Source organism: Coffea arabica, chromosome 8c (assembly GCF_036785885.1).
Source record: "Coffea arabica cultivar ET-39 chromosome 8c, Coffea Arabica ET-39 HiFi, whole genome shotgun sequence".
NCBI lineage: Eukaryota > Viridiplantae > Streptophyta > Magnoliopsida > Gentianales > Rubiaceae > Coffea > Coffea arabica.
This window is the reverse complement of record NC_092325.1, coordinates 11,969,639-11,992,173: the sequence shown is the minus strand read 5'-3', so window position 1 is coordinate 11,992,173 and position 22,535 is coordinate 11,969,639. Positions and strand designations below refer to the sequence as shown.

Sequence of the window (22,535 nt, the reverse complement as noted above, 5' to 3'; positions counted from 1 at the left end):
GAGTGATTTTGAAGGGACAAGCTCCAAGCTACTACTTTTCTTGTGGTTTTAAGGTATTTTGCCTAGAACATTCTCTTTACTTCAATTAATTGCTTATTGGTGGTTTTTAGTTGTTTTAGATGTTATTTTGCGGAAGATTTGGTGATTTCTATGGTGGTTTGAGAAAATTCCAGATTTTAGGAAATCTTGTTTTCAGTTCTGTCCGTTTCTGTTTGCCAATGTTATAGGCCGAATTAGGCTTAGCACAAAACATGAAAGTTGTAGATAATCATGTTTTATAGTTGCCTGCAAAATTTCAGCTCAATTGGAGCAACATAGCCTGTGAAAAGACCAAATACCCCTACCGCCCTGTTTCTGTCCAAAACTAATAATCAGCTTATGTAATTGGTTAGTTTGACCAAGAATATTACTGAATTAGTTGTTGATGTCTTTTTAAGAATTATAGCCTTGTATCGTAGCTTTCAAATGGCTTTGGAATTACCTGAATTGGAGTTGTGTGTGCTGAGATATGAGTGAATGAATCAGGACTGCTAGTTGAATTTCACAGTGAGCTTCGAACTGAAAAATCTAGAGTTGTTTTGGTAAATTTGACCTAGTTAGGGTGAGAACTGGACTGAGTGGTCTTCATGAAAGTTGTAGGTCTTTGTCTTAGCTTCAAAATGGTATAAATTTCATTCCAATTCGATAAGGGTAGCTTCAGTTATGGATATTGTGCCGAAAGGTGTTAAACGGAACTTTTATACATTAACTGCGATCGTTGCGGAAAAGTTACGCTTGAGGGAATAAATTCCGGTTTCTAGGGTTTAATTGGGGGTTTTTCTAATGGTAGCTCTTAAGCTTCTAATTAGCCTTGACTGAGGGATATTGTGGCCTAATTGGATATATTTTATTGCTTATTAACCGTATGTGTGATTGGTAATATATTGTAGGTTGGAAATGAAGCATTTATGGGGAAATGCTGTCCGAACTTTGAGAATGTATGATTGCTTTGAGTTTATGATTTAGGGCTTGGACTCGGGCAAGGTAATGATATATGATTGATGGTTTTTGAGCCGTGGAGGTGAGTGACTCTAAACTGTTTCCAAAGTACTTTTGAAATGTTTCTTGCATTATTTACTCGATTGCATATCATGCGTGCTTGCATGTGAGTTCATGACATGATTTGGCTTAAATGAGTTCTTGGGGAGTCTTGGGCTGAACACCAACGTTTCCACTCCTGTTTATTGTTCATGACATGATCTAGAGCACCAACGTTGCTCCCCCTTATTGTTTAACGTTAAGTAATCTATTTGAGCGTTGGGTGTTTAAGTACAATAATTTCACTAGCTCATGAGAGCAATAAACGTACATTTAATTACTGATTCATGACATCATTGAAATGAACGATTGTGAAATATTTGATTACTGATTTATTGGTTACTCACTGAGCTTTTAGCTCACCCCAAAAATATTTTATTCCCCTCCACAGGCCTCGTGGCGAAGGAAAGCTTGTAGTACTTATGCACGTGACTGGATGGCATATATCTTGTACAGTTTGGATTTGGAATCATTTTATGTATAGTTGGAATCATATATCGGATGTATGTATACATTCCACGCTTGGAGAATTTGATGTATATTTGAGACTTATATTGTAATTTATTTGAGGACTGTAGTGAACGACTGAGTCCCGGCGAGAGTTGGGCAGGCGGCCCGCCGAACCCTTTGGTTCGCCTTAGGGTGAGGTGGGGCCGTCACATCAACGATATTCGGCCAGCTTTGGATTAACCAGAGCCGCACCTCACACACAGACCCATACAAGATTCATCAATTTTTGTTGCTTTGATTCAAAGTTTTTCTATCAGGCATTTCTTCAAAACACCAAATGGGCATCAAAAAACATCATCGATTCTTAGCTTAATTGAAGCTATAACCAGCCCCAAAAATTTGTCAAAACACAAGAGATTTCAGTCCAACCAATATACAAAGCATACAATCTAAAATCGTGAGCCATCAACATGAAATTTACACTGAACAAGTGCACGGCAGACATGCTTTGAGATTTTCCAATGTTTGTGCTAAAATGGAAAATTGAAATTCAAAGAGGGAGGACGGCTTACAGCGTTTGCTTGGTGAAACTTTGCCGGTGATGATGGTGGGTTCAGTGAGGTGGTAGCGGCATGAGCGGCGGTGGTTCCTGGAACGAGGGTCTCGGGGGTGGCAGCAGGGGAGGAAGGCGGTGACGGTGTTGCTGCTGCCATTGCTTTCTTTCTTGTTTCCGTTCCACCTTTGGCCGAAGGCCCTTTTCTTCCTCTGTTCCTTAGTCCGCCGCCTCTTTGGACTTTCTTTCCTCTGGCCCCTGTTTGCTTGTTCCCTTCTCTTCACGAAGCTGCCCCCTGGATCTTTCTCTTTTTTTTCTCTGTTTTTGGCTTCCCCCTTTTGTTCGGCCAAGCTCCTATTTTCTTTTTACCCTCAGATCCTTCAAACCTAGCCACGGGTCCCTTTTTTATTGTTTTCTTGCCCGATAGTTTTCTTCTTACTCCATCAACCGAAGACCTCTCGAAGCTACCCTTCTCTATTCAGTTGTAGCCACCACTTTTCTCCTTAACCGCCGCTCTTTTCTTTTTCCTTTCGGCTCTTTCTACCCTGTCCCAAAAAACCTAGCCGACCCCAAAACCTTCTACCTCTAAACCCTCGGCTCCCCCTATCTTTTGTTATTTCTTTTTCCTTTAAATCTTGGCCTCCAAGTGTCTAACACCTAATCCTTAGGTGCTTAGTTGTCCAATACATAAAAGGGACACTTGTCCTAATGCATGCCTCCCCACTTGTCATTTTTTACTTTTTCTTTTTTCTTTCTCCTTTTTCCTCTTTTTTCTTTTTTTTTTCTTTTCTTTTTTTTCTGAAATTTAGTAAAGAAAAAAATGCTTTTAACCTTAAATAAAATAAACTAAAACCTAGAATTGAAACGAATAAAGCTAAAAATTAAATTAATTAAATAAATAATAATAAAAAATCAAAAATTTGGTGTCTACAAAGTTTTTCTCTCTTTTCTCTCTCAAAGGTTTCGGTCAGTTTGGAGAAGAAAGAAAAGTGGGTTTTGAACCCCAAATATGGTCAAAATATGAAAACTTAATTGTTAAGAAAACTATACGACAGCAGAATCCAGCCACATTCTAGCTGGATCAAGGCAGTAGGTTTCAAAATTTTTGTTTTCAAAATGCTCTGCCAATCCGGCCAAGTATCGGGCCAAGAACTGACCAGATTCTATAAAAAAACTTCCGGCCAAAATTTTTTTTTTCAGGGCATCATAGACCCTATGTGCCCCTATGTGACTTTATATGTATAATTGCATGCCTTTTTGAATGTTTTATTTCATTTATTTATTTAGTCACTTTAATTGTTTTGATTTAGTATATTTATTTTAATTTAATGTTTGATTATTTAAGGGGCATTTAAATGCCAAATTGTAATAATTATGGGGTTCAAGATATGTATTTAGATAGAGTATGTAATAGTTAGGTATTTACTTTATTATTTTATTCCTTCTTCCCCCCCTTAGATTGTAGTTAGGGCCCCCAAATGTAATAGTTAGATCTTTATTTGTTTTATTTACTTTGTTTGTCTTGCATGCTTGTGTGTTACGTGTTACTCATTTTCTTAGAACCTTGCATCTAGATATCATGCTTATGTGCTATGTGCTATATGTGATTTATGTGTTTTTATCATGTTTTATATGATTTATTTTGATTATAATAAGTGCATGACGTCACCACACTAGTCCAATGCTAGTTGTGGCCCCTTTTTTTGATTCCATACTAGTCCAACGCTAGTTGTGGCCCTTTTTCCCGTCTTCTCGCTAGTCCAACGCTAGTGGTAACCTATAGACATGGGCTAATCCAACGCTAGACCCTTAGGGACCATTCATGTGTTAGATCATGTTTGTATGATGATCACTACATTTTCATGCATATTTTCTACTTTTTAGGATTTTTTTTATCATTTTTGCATGCCATTTCTCTTATACATACATCCCTTATCCCATATATGTATATCCCGTATCCCATATTTCCTCCATATAACCCTATGTGGGAAACATGGCATTAGACTTGCATTTCGTATAAGAAAAATTAGAGATAGGTTAGTACATTTGCTTGATTAGATTAGGAAATACCCCTTAAATATGGGATATGGACGAGTATGGCTCTCTAACCTTAGCACGCTCTTATTCCCTCTCTTAAAGAGAAAATTAAAGACACGAATTTTAGCCCCCCACACCCGTTATGATGCATTTCTTTAGGTCATGTATATTTGTATCATTATTATTTTCTTTTCTTTTCTTCGAGTCACATATTTTTGCATATTCGTGACTTCTTCAAAGAGTCAACTTGGGCATCACAATTAATGTGATTTGCACCAATTAAACTTTGAAGAGATATTCCGACCCCCCCCCGATGCCCTCCTAGGTTTAGATTAAGAAAATTAAGAAAACTTTTGACTAAATCATGCAACTAGCTCTAAGCTAGGTTGAAAGGGTGTCTTGAATTTTATCCTTGCCTTCCCTTTCTTCAAACGTAACTCCCGAACACTTTTCTTTTGTGACAGCCCCACCTCCCCCTAAGGCAAACCAAAGGATTCGGCGGACCGCCTGCCCAACTCTCGCCGGGACTCACTACAGTCCTCAAATAAAATACATCACTCACATCCAATAACATAGGGTACAACCTCAAGAATAAACGAAATAACATTTTTCAAACTTAGAACGAAATAAGATACATTACAAATCTCAAGTAAGGGTATCATTCCTTGAATAAGACAAAAGTCCTCAGTTCTCAAATAATTACAATTGCACTATCAGTCCCAAATATTACACCAAATACTTATCAAGTGAATCGAATTCAAATTATATATGAGATATCCCTCAGACACTAATAACTCAATACAAGCACTTCCTTTGGTCTCGAGTCCTGTGGGAAGAAAATTATTTTTGGGGTTCACTAATTAAGCCTCAGAACTTCCACTTCCAAGCCTGTTAAGGAAAACAAATTGGGGTGAGCTAACGCTCAGTGAGGCCAAGGGAAAAACATGCAAACATGCGAGCAAAGGCACAATATAAAGCAATAAGTTGAATAACAAGTAACTACGAAACATTAAGCAAGTAGGGAATTTAATCACAATAAAAGATACAGGAGCTCTCAGGAGCTAATCCACGCGCGATCCAAGCTCAGGTAGTTGACCCTCCGTCAACTTTCATAGTTATCCATGTAGAACTCCACTTACTACCTCCAGCCACCATGACACCCTCTTGGATCCGTAACCAAACAAGCATGTAAGCGGTATCACTTAACAAGTATACCTAGCAAGACCCCTTATTTGGATCAAGCTATAACACTTCCCAAGGTTCACCAAGTTCCTCGACCAAGCCCTTGCCGGCTCGAGTTACAAGGCTAGCCAATGGGTTGGGGCGTCCCCCCCCATTCACTTTTAGGTCGATGAGACGAAACACCAATCGACAAGATTTGGTCATAGCATTGAGACGGGATGAGCGGTACCTCCTACCCTAAAAGGGCATGATACATTCTGCCGCTCAATGCTCACGAAACTACTTTCATTTGCATTCACATGTAACACGTATCACTTATCAAGCAAGCAATTTCATGAAAGAGAGGACAAGGGCGATAAAGTACACCCTAACCTCATTAACTAGCAAGTATGAGTAACATTTCATTTAAACACTTCACATGCACTTGATACTCACCAAAAGTCGTGAGAGAGAGAAAAAAATGAAGCGGCTAAACCAGTTCTTCGGAGTTCTCATATTCACCTGAGACATGTATAATCACGATCATTCACGTGCATATTCAAGGCCAAGCAAAAATGTCCAAGTCATTTTCATGTTTATTGTAAAAATCAGGAAACTGGAGGTTTATGGCAGAAACCTTTAGAAAATCGTAACTTAATATTTACAAGTCCAAAATTTACATGGTTGATACCGTTGGAAACCTAATTGAAAGGACTAAAACTTTGTAGAAGACACCTTGATGAGATTCCATACGGATTTTGCCCAGTTTTTCCGTCAATAGACTGCTACAGTAAAATGCAGGGCAGGGAAAATTCTGTTTTTCCAGCGGACTTGGAAAAATCACCAAAAATCACAGAAAATGAGTTAGCCCCTGAAATTTACATGGATTGTAGCCTTATGTGTTTAGTTCAAACCAAGCAAACAGGACTTGAATTGGAGTAGTATACCCCAAAAGATAATCTTTTTCCCAAAACTGGCCTGATGTTCCAGAAAGCAAATTTCCAGTTTTCACTTTAACAAGTTCACTCCTTTCTTTTCCTTTGAAGAGCTAATCGGTTTAATCAACCCAAATACATTTAAAATCCATTATTTTGGCAAAACTTTAACTCAAATAAAAGCTCCAAAAATCTGAAATTTTGTTCCAAAAATTTCGGCCAACATAAAAGATTCAAAACAGAAATTTTTCCCCTTACTGTACTTAAACACACACAAGTTCATCCATCCAAATTAAGGAATACCTTGCAATAATTAACAAGCCAAACATGTAATAAAACAAGATTTATCACATATATACATCCAATCACATATCACACATCCAATATCGAAATATTGAGACCTAGATCGAGTACGACCAAGTACACCCCCGTCTAAGTCTCATTTAATCACATTTAATCACATAAGGCAGCTAATACAATAAATCCCAATTGCTCAAATCAAACACATGTCCTTAGGTGAGTGCGATAAAGTACACACACACCTTATAAAGAGAATACAGTTCACAAATCCATTTAGCAAACCCTTTTAGTAAACGGCAAATACATTTAAATAAGCAAAGGGGCACATTTAACTAAAATACTTGAGGAAAGATTTTAACAAATAAGGAACACTCACCAATCACCGCTCATGATCCCCATTCACCACAATTGATTATTGTCCAAATCCAATTCCAAAAACACAAAGTTCAATTTCACATATCACTGTCACCTTTTAGTAATTTAAGCACAACTCGAGCTACACTTATCGAATTGAAACAAAAAATATACCGTTTCGAAGCTAAGACATAGCTCTACAATTCTCATGAAGACATCGCAACTCAGGTCCCACCCTAACCTAGCCAAATTTACCCAAATAACCCCCAGATTTTCTAGTTCGAAGCTCACTGACACAATTACTGACAGTCCTGATTCAGTTAATCATAACTCAGCACACACAACTCCGATTTAGGTGATTCCAAAGCCATTTGAAAGCTAAGATACAAGGCTACAATTCTTAAGAAGGCATCAAAAACTAATTCATTCATCTTCCCAGCCAAACGAAGCAATTACAGAGGCAGACTATCATTTTTTATAGAAACAGGGCAGCAGGGGCAATTTTGTCATTTCACAAGCTACCCTGCTTCGATTGAGTTGAAAATTTACAGGCATAATTTAAACTCAATTCTCTACAACTTTCATGTTATGTGCTAAGGCTAATTCAGCCCCAAACATTTTCGAATAATCACAAAAAGTTTGGACTGTACTCTCCCTTTCTCCCGATTTCTGTCAAGGTTCTTCCCTTCCAAAGTTCAAGCCACAACTCCAAATATTCACACATATACCAATAAAAATCATGCTAGCAACCAAGATCATACATTTGTGGGAATCCCAAGAGCCCGTACATTAACCAAATCCAACAAGAATTCAATCCAATGAAGTTTCAGGATTCACTCTTCAAGAGATAACATGAAAGCTCTAGCTTTTGGGTTAGAGAACTACCTCAGGTTCTAGCTGATTTTCCCAAGGCTAGGATGTCCAATCTTCACCACGAAGAGATCTCTTTCCTTCTCCAAGAATCTGGCTAGCCACCACAAGGAGCTCCTCTCGGTTTCTCCCTCTCTTTCTCTCGGCTAGGAGATGGAGTGAAGCTAGCAGTTGGTTGGTCATGGAGTTTGAGTTGAGGAAGAAGAAGATAGAGCTTTGGCTAGAAAGAGGGAGAGAGTGTGTGAGGGTGGTCGGCTGATAAGGGAAGAAGAAAAGGAATGAAAGATTTGAAAAATTGGGAGCATTATATTGGGAAGAGAAGGATAGGACTTAAAGCCCTATTTTAAGGATCATGTCCCCTCTTGCATATTAATGTCTTAAGAGTAAATTTAGTGGGGATGAAAGTGATTATCTTGGCTAATGAGGGAGGGGGATTCTCGACTATAATAAGGAAGAAAGGAAAAGAAATTGAAGTGAATTGGAGGAAATTAAATGGAAGAAACAATGGCAAGATTAAAACTTAGTTTTAGCAGAAATTGTCCAACTTTGACCAATGCTTATTTTCCACTTAAATTTGTCCACTACACTTTTCTTATCTATATTAGTTCTATTTCATTTATAATTCTTTAAAGGCTACTCATAGTCTAATCTTTCACCAAAGTTAAATTCCTCGACACGGCTCAAAAACTAAACTTAGCACTGGTCGGTCAAACATTGGAATTTTGTTCGAATGAAAATCATTCAATTATGAAAATGTGAACTATGCACATAAAGATCATGTAATTGTATATAAATACATAATATAGTTATTTTCACATTTATTATTTAACTTTTCAAAAAATATATATATATAATAAATAAAATAATAAAATAAATAAACGAAATAGTAATAATAATAATAATATTATTAAAATAATAAATTTTGAGGCCCTCACATCTTTGATTTTCAAAAACTTGGAGTCGTTTAAAAGGGGTTTTTTTCTTTAAAAAATTCATTTTAACTAACTTAGTACACCTTAATTCAATATCAAGTGGCAACTCATATTTTTTATTAAAAACCTTTTTTAAATTATTATTTTGGGTCAAAACCGTCGCACTTTTAAAGTCCCATTTAGGCCCATCATTTCTTTATTCATTTTTCTAAAAATCAAAAATCATTTTCAATCAAAAATTCATTCATTTTCTAATTAAAAACTCATTTTTACTCAAAATTAATAAAAATTCATTTTTTATAAAACTTGTAAAATTTATTTTTCATTAAAAATGAGGCGCGACATATAAACATAACAAAATACCTTTTTGTTAGATAATTTTATTATTTACAAATATTTCTAAAAATTGAATAAAAAAATTAGCCAAATGTACAATCTAGTTATAACAATATGTATAATAATTCTAATAGATATATACAATATTTCAAATAAATCTATAAATTGAACAAAAATTTACAATAATTATAATGATATCTACAAGGATTCTTACCTATCACTATATAATATTTTCTACAAATTGAAATCGAAAATTTACAGATGTTGTGATAACAAAAATCTGTAAAAGAAAGGTAAAAGAGTTGTGCAATGTTGTTTACTGAGTTTTGCTTGCTCCATTTCTTTTTCTCAAATTGATTTCTTCTTTTCCTTTCTAATTATAAATGATGGGATTGGTTTTGCAAGGTCAGTAGTTCCTCCTATTTATATTTCTTCCTTGTCACTTGGATTCTTCTTTGTCCTTTTCCGTGCCATCTTGCTACTGCTCATGCAAATTGTAAAGGCTATTTACTTTGTTCAACACATATCAGTTTGGCTAAAACTTCATATACTCTTATCTATGCAAATTAACACAGTGTGAGACCAATTCAACAACTCGTAATTGCAATCAGTCAAATAGTTACATCTCACTATCTACCAACATATTGGCGCAATATAAAAACATTGACAACTTACGTATTTAAGGATTTTGATGGTGCCTCAAGTTTGCTGCTACCCGATATTTCACTTTTTTCTTCTCTAGATGCTTTCTTAGTCGAACTTCTTAATCTCCTTCATGCCATCTGCACCAACTTTTTGATAAACAACTACATTTCAATTACATAAGGTTTTTTCCCAACATTCCTAAGTCAAGATAAATTAGTTCCAAGAATGATATAGCAGATTCAATTATGAGTAAAATATTTTGAACAACAAGTACATTTAGCCTAACATATAGACATTACAACCAAGACTCATGCCAATCAACTATCATATTGTGGGTTTCAATTATTGGATTGCTACAGTTAGTCGAGGTTCTAACTTATAAATAAGAGTAAACAATTACTAATGCTTATTAATGTCTGCATTTCTTTCCCTACATGGTTTCCATTATCAATCTCCTAGACCTGATTTAATATCATTATGCTAGTTGATTGTACATTTACAACCATGTCAAAGTATTTCTACACTGTCATTGTTCTATCATAAAATGTAATAGTTATCTAACAAGATGTACATGAACACTAATTAAGATAACTATAAGAAAAGCAATCTAAACAATATGTCATTTGACCTACTAGATACAAATTACAATCTATACTTATATCCATCTAGTTTCAAGAAATGCATTTCATTTATTATACTACAATTCTACAAAAAGGTACAATGTTACAAGCTTGAGGTAACAATAATTACTGTTTAATATTATGTGCAAATCCTCATTCCCTCTCCTTCCCGTCCTTTTATAAAATTTTCTTCTATTGTCATTTAGACAGACATGGTTTTAACATCATTACATTAATGAAATACTAATTTACAACACCATAACAGTTTTACTTCGTGGTGACTATTTATTCAGATAAAATAATACTTCTCCAACATGATGTCAAGGAACATTGAATTGTAACAAATTTCTTTCACTAGGTAAGTCTAGCTAAACAATATGTACATAGCGTAACACATATCTACAATCTACACTCATATCAAATTTAAAAGAATCCTCTTTAATTAATTCACTGCTATTAATGAATAGGTATCAAATTTCTAACATAAAGTAGCAACCAGCAATGTTTAATTAATAAAGTGTGTAGTTCCCTCCCCTCTTGTGTCCATTATTCCTTTTTTCATTTCTCGCTCCAATGTAATTCTCTATGTATATAGATGCCAAACCATGTTAATATCCACTTAATTAAAGATACATAAGAGTATTTCTTAACTATCAGTAGTTTATCTCAAAAAATATTTACTATCAAGAAGTATAGCTATCCACAATTACTCAGATATCGTGTAATCCTAGAAGAATCCCTCTTTAGAGATACATGAGTGTATTTTCCAATCATCAGTAGTTTATCTCAAAAAGTATTTGTGATCAAGAAGTACAACTAGCCACAATCACTCAGATACCTTGTAATCTTGAAGGAATCCCTCTTTGTTGTACTCCCTATTTCATTCGTGTTATTTCCAATGACTCAATTTGCTTATCTTTATCTTTGTATGTGTCAGTCTACTATGATCAAGAAGTACAACTAGCCACTATCACTCTAATACCTTGTAATTTTGAAGGAATCCCTCTTTGTTGTACTTCCTATTTCTTTTGTGTAATTTACAATGACTCAATTTGGTTATCTTTATCTTTGTATGTGTCAGTCTACTGTGATGTGAGCACCCATACATAGTTGGTAATGCAGTCTAAATTGTACGGTGTCACTACTATCCTGCAACAAGAATAAAAAAAATAACAATTACCTTCATACTCTCCCTATTATTTATATGCTTATAAACTTCCTAAGTCATTTAATTCGTCTACTGAGTCAAATTTACAAACAATTGGCGTGCATAAGTTCCCTATGCATACCTCTCCCAAGTTGGCTCATAGTGTCTCTAACTTGTGTTACCCACAGTTTCCTTGTTTAGGAGTTTTCACCAGAGTTTCAATTTCATTATTTATGTCCCACCATCTTAAACAAATTGTACAAACAAAACCATTTCATCCTCCTTCAGTCACAAAACAAGCCAAATATTGTGATGAGTTTGCAATCTTACCTATGTGATTTAGTCCAATTCAATTGAGTGTATCTCTGCTTCAGATCTCACCAACTTTCACCATTTTGTAGCCTTTATGAAAAATTCTTGTCCCGCAGCAGTTACTTCTTGTGTTCCCTTGGTACATTGACTGATGACACTATATTTCTGCAACACTTCTTCCAAAAACCTCTCGTCTGAAACCATTTTACAACACTATCACAATCTGAATCCATTGTTACGATTTATTCACATAAAATAATACTTCTCTAATATGATGTCAAGGCAAACTGAATTGCAACCAATTTCTTTCACGAGGTAAGTTCAGTAAAATAATATGTACATAGCATAACACATATATCTACAATCTGCACTTATAGTAACCAAGTTTAAAAGAAATTCTCTTTAATTAATTCACTACTAGTGCATGAATATGTACCAAATTTCTAACATGAAGTAGCAACTAGCAATGTTTAATTAATAAAGTGTGCAGTTCCTTACCCCTTATACCCAATATTCCTTTTTTTTATTATTTTCCACTCAAATACGATTCTCTACGTATATAGATGCCAAACCATATTAGAACCCACTTAATTAGAGATACATGGGAGTATTAATTAACTATCGGACACGGGACAAGGACGGTTGCCAGTTCAACCATTCTTGAACAATGTAACTTCTTTTGAATATTTTGTAATTCTATGTAAATTTCTTGTACATTCTTACAACAGAGGTGTGATATTGTGTTACTGTTCTTGTGGATCTCATATGTAATAATTCATCTCTGTTGTTAAATTTTACAAGTAGTTCATATAAAGTTACACATTGTTCAAAACATATTACATCATTCCGAACAGTTGTTACTAACAACCATCCAGGCCCTGCATCCTCAACTATCAGCAGTTTATCTTAAAATATATTTGATATCAAGAAGTATAGTTAGCCATAATCACTCAAATATCTCATAATTTTGGAAGAATCCTTCTTTAGAGATACATGAAAGTATTTCTCAACTATCAATAATTTATTTCAAAAAAAATTGCTATCAAAAAGTATAACTAAGCATAATCACTCAGATACCTTGTAATCCTGGTAGAATTTTGTTGTACTCCTTATTTCATTCATGTAATTTATAATGACTCATTTTACTTATCTTTTATCTTTGTATGTGTCTGTTTACTATGATGTGAATACCCATCCACAGCTAGTAATACATTCTAAACTGTATGGTATCACTGCTATCCTACAACAAGAATGAAAAAAGCAAGTAATGATTACCTTCATACTCTTCTTGTTATTTTATATGCCGATAAACTTTCCAAGTCATTTAATTCGTCTACTAAGTCAAATTTACAAACACTTGGCATGCATAAGTTCCTTGTGCATACCTCCCCCAAGTTGGATCTTACTATATCTATATACCTTCGGTGACAAATCATTAGATGTAGTTCAGGACATGGTTCAGTGACATTACCTTCGTCGAATTGGGGCATTATGTTTCACCAACATCGGATGGCACAGTTGCTGTTACTTAGTTGTTCGGCAAAACTGGAGACTGTTGTAAATGTATTTCCTCTATTCCCTTCTACTTTGCTGCCTGCCCTGGAAAAGATGTAGAGAAATTGTCCTAACAATTTTTAACCTCATTCAATTGTTGCATTCCCTCCCAAAGATGTCTACAAAGATAAATTGGTCCTTCCATCTTCACTCAAAATGCCTCACGAGCTTGGCTTCCTCTCAATAGATTTGGCCTCCTTTCTTCTTTACATAAACGTGCCTTAAATTTCTCCTCCCATTTCAATGTTTGCATTTTTATCTCTCAATTATTTTTGGCAAATATCCGTAGAGATAGCAAGATTTATTTTGGTGTACAAAAGAATGAATCCATGCTTTCCCGACTTTTTCTTTTCATTTTATGAGGTTGATTCAAAATTTTGCATTTGATATTTGAATTTTGAATCAGTCCGTTTTCCTCAAACGGACACCGTTAGGATTTCAATACATTTTTTACTTTTTTATTCTGCCCACTTAGTGAAACGATGTCGTTTTCCTTTACTGCTACTCCCAATATACGTAGTCCATTGCAGTCCTCTCATTTCCTTTTGTGAGAGGACTGCTCAGGGACGGTCCGTCTGATAACCGTCCCTGCCCCAAATCCGCCAAAATCCGTCTATACTTAGCCGTAGCATGCTACACTAGCGCTTTGCTGCCACTTTCCCATCATCAATCACATCAAGTGGCTTGCCCAGCTTCATTTATGGTTGTCTATCGCGCCCTAAAGTGGACTCTGAACCATTTCTTATATGCATGCTTGGAAATAACCGTCCAAAACCATTGGACCAAATTCCAGTGGTAATCGAAAGTCCTTTTAAAATTCTATCATGTGCATTAGGTCGAAGGTTCACACTCTGTGTAATGTATTATTTAAGAAGTATAATACTTCTTGTTTTTGACAACTTCAGAAGTTGTAGTAGCATAATTGTCCGGACAATCCTCATACAAACTTCTTTAAACCTCTCTTTTCTGTAGGCGAGTAGTAGGTTGGATAGGAGTAGCATGTTAGATAGTTATGATTGCTGATAAAAAAAAGATATAGCAGTCCAAGTTTGACTTTTTCAATAATGCAATGATATTATATCCTGTTATGCTATTATATATAGATCATAAATGAAAAACAATGCTATTACATTATCTACATTATACATTATAAAAAAAATCTTTGGCCTAAGCTTTTATTTACCAATTTTTTGAGTCGAGCAAGCAAATTTTGGATAGATCGAGCCCCATTAATAGCCCTAAGTTCGACAATGACAATGGCTTGAGTAATAAAAAGCAATTAAGAGCAAAAATTACATGTATTAATAAAAAAAATTCGCATTGCATTACTATAAATGCTCGCAATAATTGTTGGATCCTTAATCCAACGTTGGACTTATATGTGAATAATTATGGGTTGCAAACTGTCAAATAAAGTTAATTTCGATTAAAGCGATCAAATATGGTTTGAGCTTAATGTATCTAATGGGTGTGGGCCTTTAATATGTAGAGACTTAAGGGTATTTCCTATTTCTATGATGGGCTGAAATAGGCATCCAAAGGGTAACAGGATTGTTATCTATAAATAGGGTTATGGTCTCCAGGTCACACGTATTCTATTTGTCACATTTTCTAGTACCACAAAATAGCTCCTTCCTGATATCCCATCGATATGACAAATACCAGAGAGAAACTAAAGGACTCTCTCAAGAATCGGTAAATACGTGTTGATCTGGAAGGCCACCCCAAAATCTTCAAGGATTCAAGTGCCAGTTTGTCAACATGAATTCAGGTACGCTTCCGCTATTTTACTATTAATTTATTTCTTTATAATCGCCATATAGATTTTGGGTTTAACAGGTGATAGTTTTCACCAAAGGTAAAATTTAGATAACCACCCTAACAAGTGGTATCAGAGCTAAATATGGTTGATTATTAGGAAATAATTTGGATTTGATAATTTTTATTTTAAGAAAATTATGTGTGATATTTGTGAACAATCGGCTAACAAGATACTTGTTGAAATCATGATTGTTGACTTGTCCATTCATAATTTATTACTTTATGTTCCGGCTTTCGGGTTTACGGCTTCATGGTTGTTTGAAAATCACGGTTGTTGATATTGCATGAAATTAACTGTGTTGGAACATGAATGGAATTGACACTTGGCTCAAGAATTATGATTGTTTGTCCTATTGATTGTGTGAGTTAGTTACGTGCCCGTTCATTGTTTTTATTACTTTTGCATCTATGGGTTCCGCTGCATGATTGACGACAAGTCTTCATGCATTTTCAATGTTTATGACTGTAAGTCATGATATGGATTTGCATGACTTTTTTTTCTCAAACTATGTTCACTGTTTGGATGCGAAAATTATGTTTTCTGCTTTCATGAAGTCAAGCATTTCAGCTCTTAAGTTGCTTTCTTTGGCTTATTTTTTGACATGTTATTATTGTCAGTGTTTATTATTGCGCCAAGATATCATTTAGAAGTTAATATTTTCTCCAAACATAAAATATTAATGGAAAATCGGTATCTTGAGATGGGACTACCATTATTTGAATTTATTATTATTTGGTTTATGTGAGCATAGTTTTAATTATTTTATATTTTTCTATTCAGTTGCAAATGATCTTACAAATATTACTACCAATATCAATAATATTCTTATGTTGAATGACACAAATTTCAAGTCTTGAAAAGAAAATCTCTTGATAGTACTTGAAGTAATGGATCTCGACCTTGCGTTAATGAATGATTCTCCCCCATTTCTTATAGATCAGAGTACCTCTGATGAAAAGAGGGAAAAGGTGTGACGCCCGGAACGAATGAGTGTGAGAAACCAAAAATTTTTATATATTTTCTAAACATTATTTTGTTTCCTTGTCTATAATTTTATGCCTTTCTTCAATATATTAATTTCCTATACATTTTTATAAGGGAATATAGTTTTCAAATCATTTTTTTGATACAAGTTAGTCCACGTTAAGTTTGAAGTGTATTATGGACGTGGGACCCGCTAGTGCTGTAAATGCGATATATTTTTGACAACTTGTTGGAGTTTCGTATTAAGTGATGTTATTTTACAAGGTGCTAAGAGATAATTAGAGATTACTTAGATGGTTAATCTTGGAGAGACAAAGGGATAAGAATAAACTTAAGAAGGGCCAAGTGTCGCGATCCGATTGGAAGTTGACTTGCCTAACTTTTATTTAAATTTCCTAAACTCCAATTTTGACCAACATTTTCTCATTTCTTTACCCTTCTTGGCTGAGACATGTAGAGAGAAAAGAGAGGAAAAATCTTCATCTTGTTACTTCAATTCTTGTCCAAATCTTGAGTTCCAATCGATTAAATTGCAAATCACTCCATAAAACTTGCTAGCTAGGGAAGGTTAAAGGTGTTGGTGGAGTTGTTTTGGAGGATGAAAGATTAAACTCCTACCTTTCTTGTGGTTTTAAGGTATTTTACCAAGAACATCCTCTTTACTTCAATTCATTGCTTATTAGTGGTTTTTAGTTGTTTTAAATGTTATTTTGTGGAAGATTTGGTGATTTCTATGGTGGTTTGAGAAAATTCCAGATTTTAGGAAATCTTGTTTTCAGTTATGACCGTTTCTGTTTACCTATGTTAGAGGCTGAATTAGACTTAACACAAAACATGAAAGTTGTAGAGAATGATGTTTTATAGTTGTCTACAAAATTTCAGCTCAATCGGAGGAACGTAGCCTGTGAAAAGACCAAAATACCCCTACTGCCCTGTTTCTGTCCGAAACTGATAATCAGCTTATGTAATTGGTTAGTTTGACTAGGAATATTACTGAATTGGTTGTTGATATCTTCTTAAGAATTATAGCCTTGTATCTTAGCTTTCAAATGGCTTTGGAATTATCTGAATTGGAGTTGTGTATGCTGAGATATGAGTGAATAAATCAGGACTGCTAGTCTGGAAAATCTGGAGTTGTTTTGGTAAATTTGACTTAGTAGGGGTGAGAACTGGACTGAGTGATCTTCATGAAAGTTGTAGGTCTTTGTCTTAGCTTCGAAATGGTATAAATTTTATTCCAATCCAATAAGGGCAACTTCACTTATGGATATTGTGCCGAAAGGTGTTAAACGGAACTTTTATACGTTAACTGCGATTGTTGCGGAAAAGTTACGCTTGAGGGAGTAAATTCCGGTTCCTAGGGTTTAATTGGGGGTTTTTCTAATGGTGGCTCTTAAGCTTCTAATTAGCTTTGATTAAGGGATATTGTGGCCTAATTGGATATATTTTATTGCTTATTAACCGTATGTGTGATTGGTAATATATTGTAGGTTGGAAATGAAGTATTTATGGGGAAATGCTGTCCGAACTTTGAGAATGTATGATTACTTTGAGCTTGTGATTTAGGGCTTGGACTCGGGCAAGGTAATAATATATTATGGATGGTTTCTGAACCGTGGAGGTGAGTGACCATAAACTGTTTCCAAAGTACTTTTGAAATGTTTCTTGCATTATTTACTCGACTGCATATCATGTGTGCGCGCATGTGAGTTCATGGCATGATTTGGCTTAAATAAGTTCTTGGGAAGTCTTGTGCTGAACACCAACGTCTCCACTCCTGTTTATTGTTCATGACATGATTTGGAGCACCAACGTTGCTCCCCCTTATTTTTTCACGTTAAGTAATCTATTTGAGCGTTGGGTGTTTAAGTCCAATGATTTCACTGGCTCATGAGAGTAATAAACGTACATTTGATTACTGATTCATGACATCATTGAAATGAACGATTGTGAAATATATTTGAATACTGATTTTATTTGTTACTCACTGAGCTTTTAGCTCACCCCAAAATACTTTATTCCCCTCCACAGGGCTCGTGGCGAAGGAAGGCTTGTAGTACTTATTCACGTGACTGGATGGCATATATCTTGTACAGTTTGGATTTGGAATCATTTTATGTATAGTTGGAAATTGTTTCCGCTTCGCTTATGACATGTAATTTGGAGAATTTGATGTATATTTGATATTTATATTGTAATCTATTTGAGGACTGTAGTGAACGATTGAGTCCCGGCGAGAGTTGGGCAGGCGGCCCGCCAAATCCTTTGGTTCGCCTTAGGGGGAGGTGGGGCTGTCACAAAAGGAAAGGTAGGAGAGATCAAATCACTTGTGTCTGATGATTATTAAAAAAGCCATTCCAGAAGCATTCAGAGAAACAATGTCAGAAACAACAGTAACCCCTAAAGAGTTCCTTCAGGACATTGAAAAAAGGTTTGTCAAGAACAAAAAGACTGAAATTTGTACGCTTTTGATACGTCAAGTTTCGATGAAATATAGTGGTAAAGATAATATCAGAGAGTATATTATGGAAATGTCTCATCTTGTTTCAAAATTAAATGCACTTAAATTGACACTCTTTGAAGAGTTACTAGTGCATTTGATTTTAATATCTCTTCCTACACAGTTTAACTAGTTTAAAGTGAGTTACAACTGTCAAAAGGAGACTTGGTCTCTAAATGAACTCATCTCACACTGTGTAAAGGAAGAGGAAAGGTTGAAACAAAATCAGACAGAAAGTGCCAATTTGATGTCAACCACCAATAATAAAAACAAGAGACTTAAGAGAAAGAAGGAAAAAGAAGTTGCAGGTACAGCGCCACAAAAGAAACAACAAAAAAAATCAGATGATCAGGGTAAGAATAGTTGTTTCTTCTGTGGAGCTAAAGAGCATAAAAAGAAGCATTGCACCAACTATCACGCTTGGCGTGCTAAGAAAGGTATGCTTCTTAATTTGATTTGTTCTTAAATTAATTTAACTTCAGTACCTAGACACACATGATGGTTAGATTCTGGTGTAACAACTCACATCAGCGTGTCTATGTAGGGTTGCCTAAATTGCCGAAAGCCTAATGATAATGAAAGATATATCTACGTGGGCGATGGCAAAACAATTCAAATTGAGACAATTAGAGTTTTTAGATTATTGTTAAAGACCAGATTTTATTTGGATTTCAATGAGACATTTGTTGTACCGTCTTTTCGACTGAATTTAATTTCTATTTCTATTTTGGACAAATTTGATTATTTTTGTTCATTTGAAAATGAAAAATTTGAATTGTTTCACGATTCAAAATTGATTTGTTCTGGTTCTTTTAATGCATTACGATAATCTATATTTAATTGATACAATTGCCTCATTTAATGAATTTCTGCATTTGAGTACTAGAGGAGTAAAGAGGAAATTAACCAATGAGAATTCAACTGCATTATGACACAAGAGATTGGGACATATCTCCAAACAGAGAATGAAAAGACTTGTGTCAAATGAAATTCTTGACCCTTTAAATTTTACAAGTTATATTAACTGTATAAAGGGAAAACAAACCAATAAAAGGAGATTTGAAACCAATAAGTCCTTAGACGTGTTAGAACTTATACATATAGATATTTGTGGACCATTCCTACATCTGTTTAGAATAGTCAACAATATTTTATAACGTTCATAGGTAATTTTTCAAAATATGGCTACATATATCTCATTTTTGAAAAATCACGGTCATAAGATGTGTTCAAAAATTTTAAAACTGAAGTTGAGAACCAACTCAACAAAAGGATTAAAAGCGTCAGATCTGACCGTGGTAGTGAGTACTATGGCAGATATGACAGTTCAAATGAACAACGTTCAGGACTATTTGTGACGCCCCCACTTCTCCCAAGGGCAAACTCAAGGATATCGACGGGACGCCTGCCAACTCTCGCCAGAACTCGGTACAATCCATAATTCAAAAGTTCGGAATACTGCGAATAACTTCAATATATATATTTAAAGTACTCCAAAACACTTCATACTTACAATAGTCAGCTCTCAAGTTTAATACAACCCAAAAAAATATTTACTACAGTCATCTGCTGTAGTACAACTTAAAATTTTCAAAAGAAAATAATCTAGTACTATTCACGAGCACCCTTGGTCTCGAATCCTTTTAAGAAAACAAAAAATGTGGAATGAGCTACACAGCCCAGTGAGATTCCAAGACACTCTAGCAGTTCTAATAAATCAATTAATTTGAGCATACCACATATATGGTTCAATGTTACATATTGAACACCTTAACATGAGATAGTCATCATTGTACGAGTACTTTGAGCATAACATAAGCATGGTTCAAGGTGGCACCTTGGCACATTAGCATAATACAGTTATCATTGTACGAGTAATTTGAGCATATCACGGGTATGGCTCAGGGTCGCACGTTGGCACATTAGCATGAAACAGTTATCATTATGTAAAACAAACACACATTGAGGGATACAGTGTTCCAGTGGAACCATTTCGGTCAACTGCACCTTATAACTTCAGAATCCCCTCGGTTTGTCTGGCCATCACCTTATCTCTCCAATAGTAGTACTCGAGTATACCGAAACGGTGGCCCAGGGTTCCAATCTACCTGACTGAGCCTAGTTCTGGCTCGAGTAAGTTAGTAACCAAGGGTAGGGCCCAGTTCAGCATAGAGCTTACAACATACAAAAGTAATCAAATAAATCGGTAAACAGTAAAAATTTATCATTTTAGTAGGTCGAGTGAGATAAAGTACACACTCGCCTTAATATGGTGGATAATTTCCTATGAGCAATTATTAGTAACATTTAACACATAAACACGTAAGCAATATGCGGTAATTTCATATGAACATATAATTTACGGTAATCAAGTAATCAAGTAGTCAGGTAATCAAGTAAGCAAGTAATCACATAGGTAGGTAATCAAGTAGGTTGGTAAACGGTAAGTAATTATGGTTAACGGTTAACAGTTTACAATAAGTAATTACGGTTAATTGGCAGATATTTGCCATTTTAATAGGCCACCATTGGCCATTTCCCACTTTTACCACTTAAGAGTCGAGGAGATTCACTCTAACCGACTTATGCAGCCATAGCATAATTAATCATTTAAACACTTCACGTAAATATGCAATTCAAGTATTTCATGTCGAGTAATTCAAGTATACCTTACTTAAACATGCATGAGTGTGGTAAATACTTAACATGTAGCATTTAACACTTAATGATCATGGAATAAGCATGTCATAGACTTATTCAAATTACGTACTCCTATATGGAACACTTATCTAGTCAAAACAATTGAGTAAGCGCCCAAACAAATGTTTAGGCGTCTACTCCAAGTCCCTCTTGAAGGTCCCCTTGAGCGCCTGAGTAAGTAATAATTAATTTTCCTTAAAATCATGTATTTTACCCAGAAGGATGCACACTCAATTAGACTAAATCAAAATCTTAAAAGAAAGCTTCAATTCTCTCTACTCAAGGTTCAAGAGTGGAGTTTTAAATTTCAAAGAGAGTCTAACATCGTTAATGAAATCGAGTTCAAAACGTTCAACCTATATCGAGAAAAGAAGTCAAGGTTCCGAAATTGCATTTTCTAAGAAATTGGCAAAATTCAGCTTTATGTGTCAAACTTAGAAAAATTATATCTTGCATTCAGTAGATCCAAAAATGAAAAACTTAGTACCGTTGGAAACTAGTTCCGAAGTACTAAAAGTTTCTAAAAGACATTTTTCTAAAATTCAAAATGGAAGATACTCAAATTTTGGCTTAAAGTGACTGACTTGGACTCCCTAGACAAATTCAGGTTGGTTTTTGGCAAAGTTTGGAAATTTAGCAAAATTCACACAATGCGAACTATCCTCTGAAATTTGGATCTTAATTATAGTTGTAACCAAAGTTTAAAACAAAATAAATGGAACAAGAATCGAAGTTTTGAGCGCCAAGATATAGCAGCTCAAATTTGACCAAAAATTCCTCATTGATCAAGAATTTCCAGATTTGAAACATGAACTTTGGGACTTCAGTTGGACATTGAAATAGACTCGGAATGACACAAAATTTGGTAGTATTACTCTACCATATAAGGGCTATTCCTCTGTTGAATTTTATATAAAAATTCATTCGGAAATTCAGTTAACAAAGCCACTAAACTTCCAAGAATTTCCAAGGTAATTCTGCCTTGTACTTCAATTTTCCTTTTTAAAAACTTTGTTCCACACAATCAACTTCAATTAATTCAAATATTGAAACTAATGTTCCATAAACATCCAATAAGTAATTTAGAAGTTATTGACATCAAGGTTTTCGAAATATAACTTCTCAAATCAGGTTTGACCATTCGGCCAAGAGAAAAGGAAAATTTTCCAGATTCGAAGAGCAACTTTGGAACATCATTTGTATATCGAAATGGTCTTAGATCGACACCAAAATTGGTACAATTCAA

The 22,535-nt window shown here is 34.9% G+C and overlaps 1 long non-coding RNA gene across 1 annotated transcript; it reads right to left on the bottom strand.

Moving 5' to 3' along the window:
• Positions 1–4,709: 4,709 nt before the first annotated feature.
• LOC140013897 (uncharacterized) lies at positions 4,710–7,991 on the bottom strand. The gene is made up of 3 exons (XR_011820739.1): positions 7,753–7,991; positions 5,735–5,800; positions 4,710–5,005 (listed from the first exon to the last, which is right to left on the bottom strand). It is a non-coding gene; the product is annotated as an uncharacterized lncRNA (long non-coding RNA).
• Positions 7,992–22,535: the final 14,544 nt, after the last annotated feature.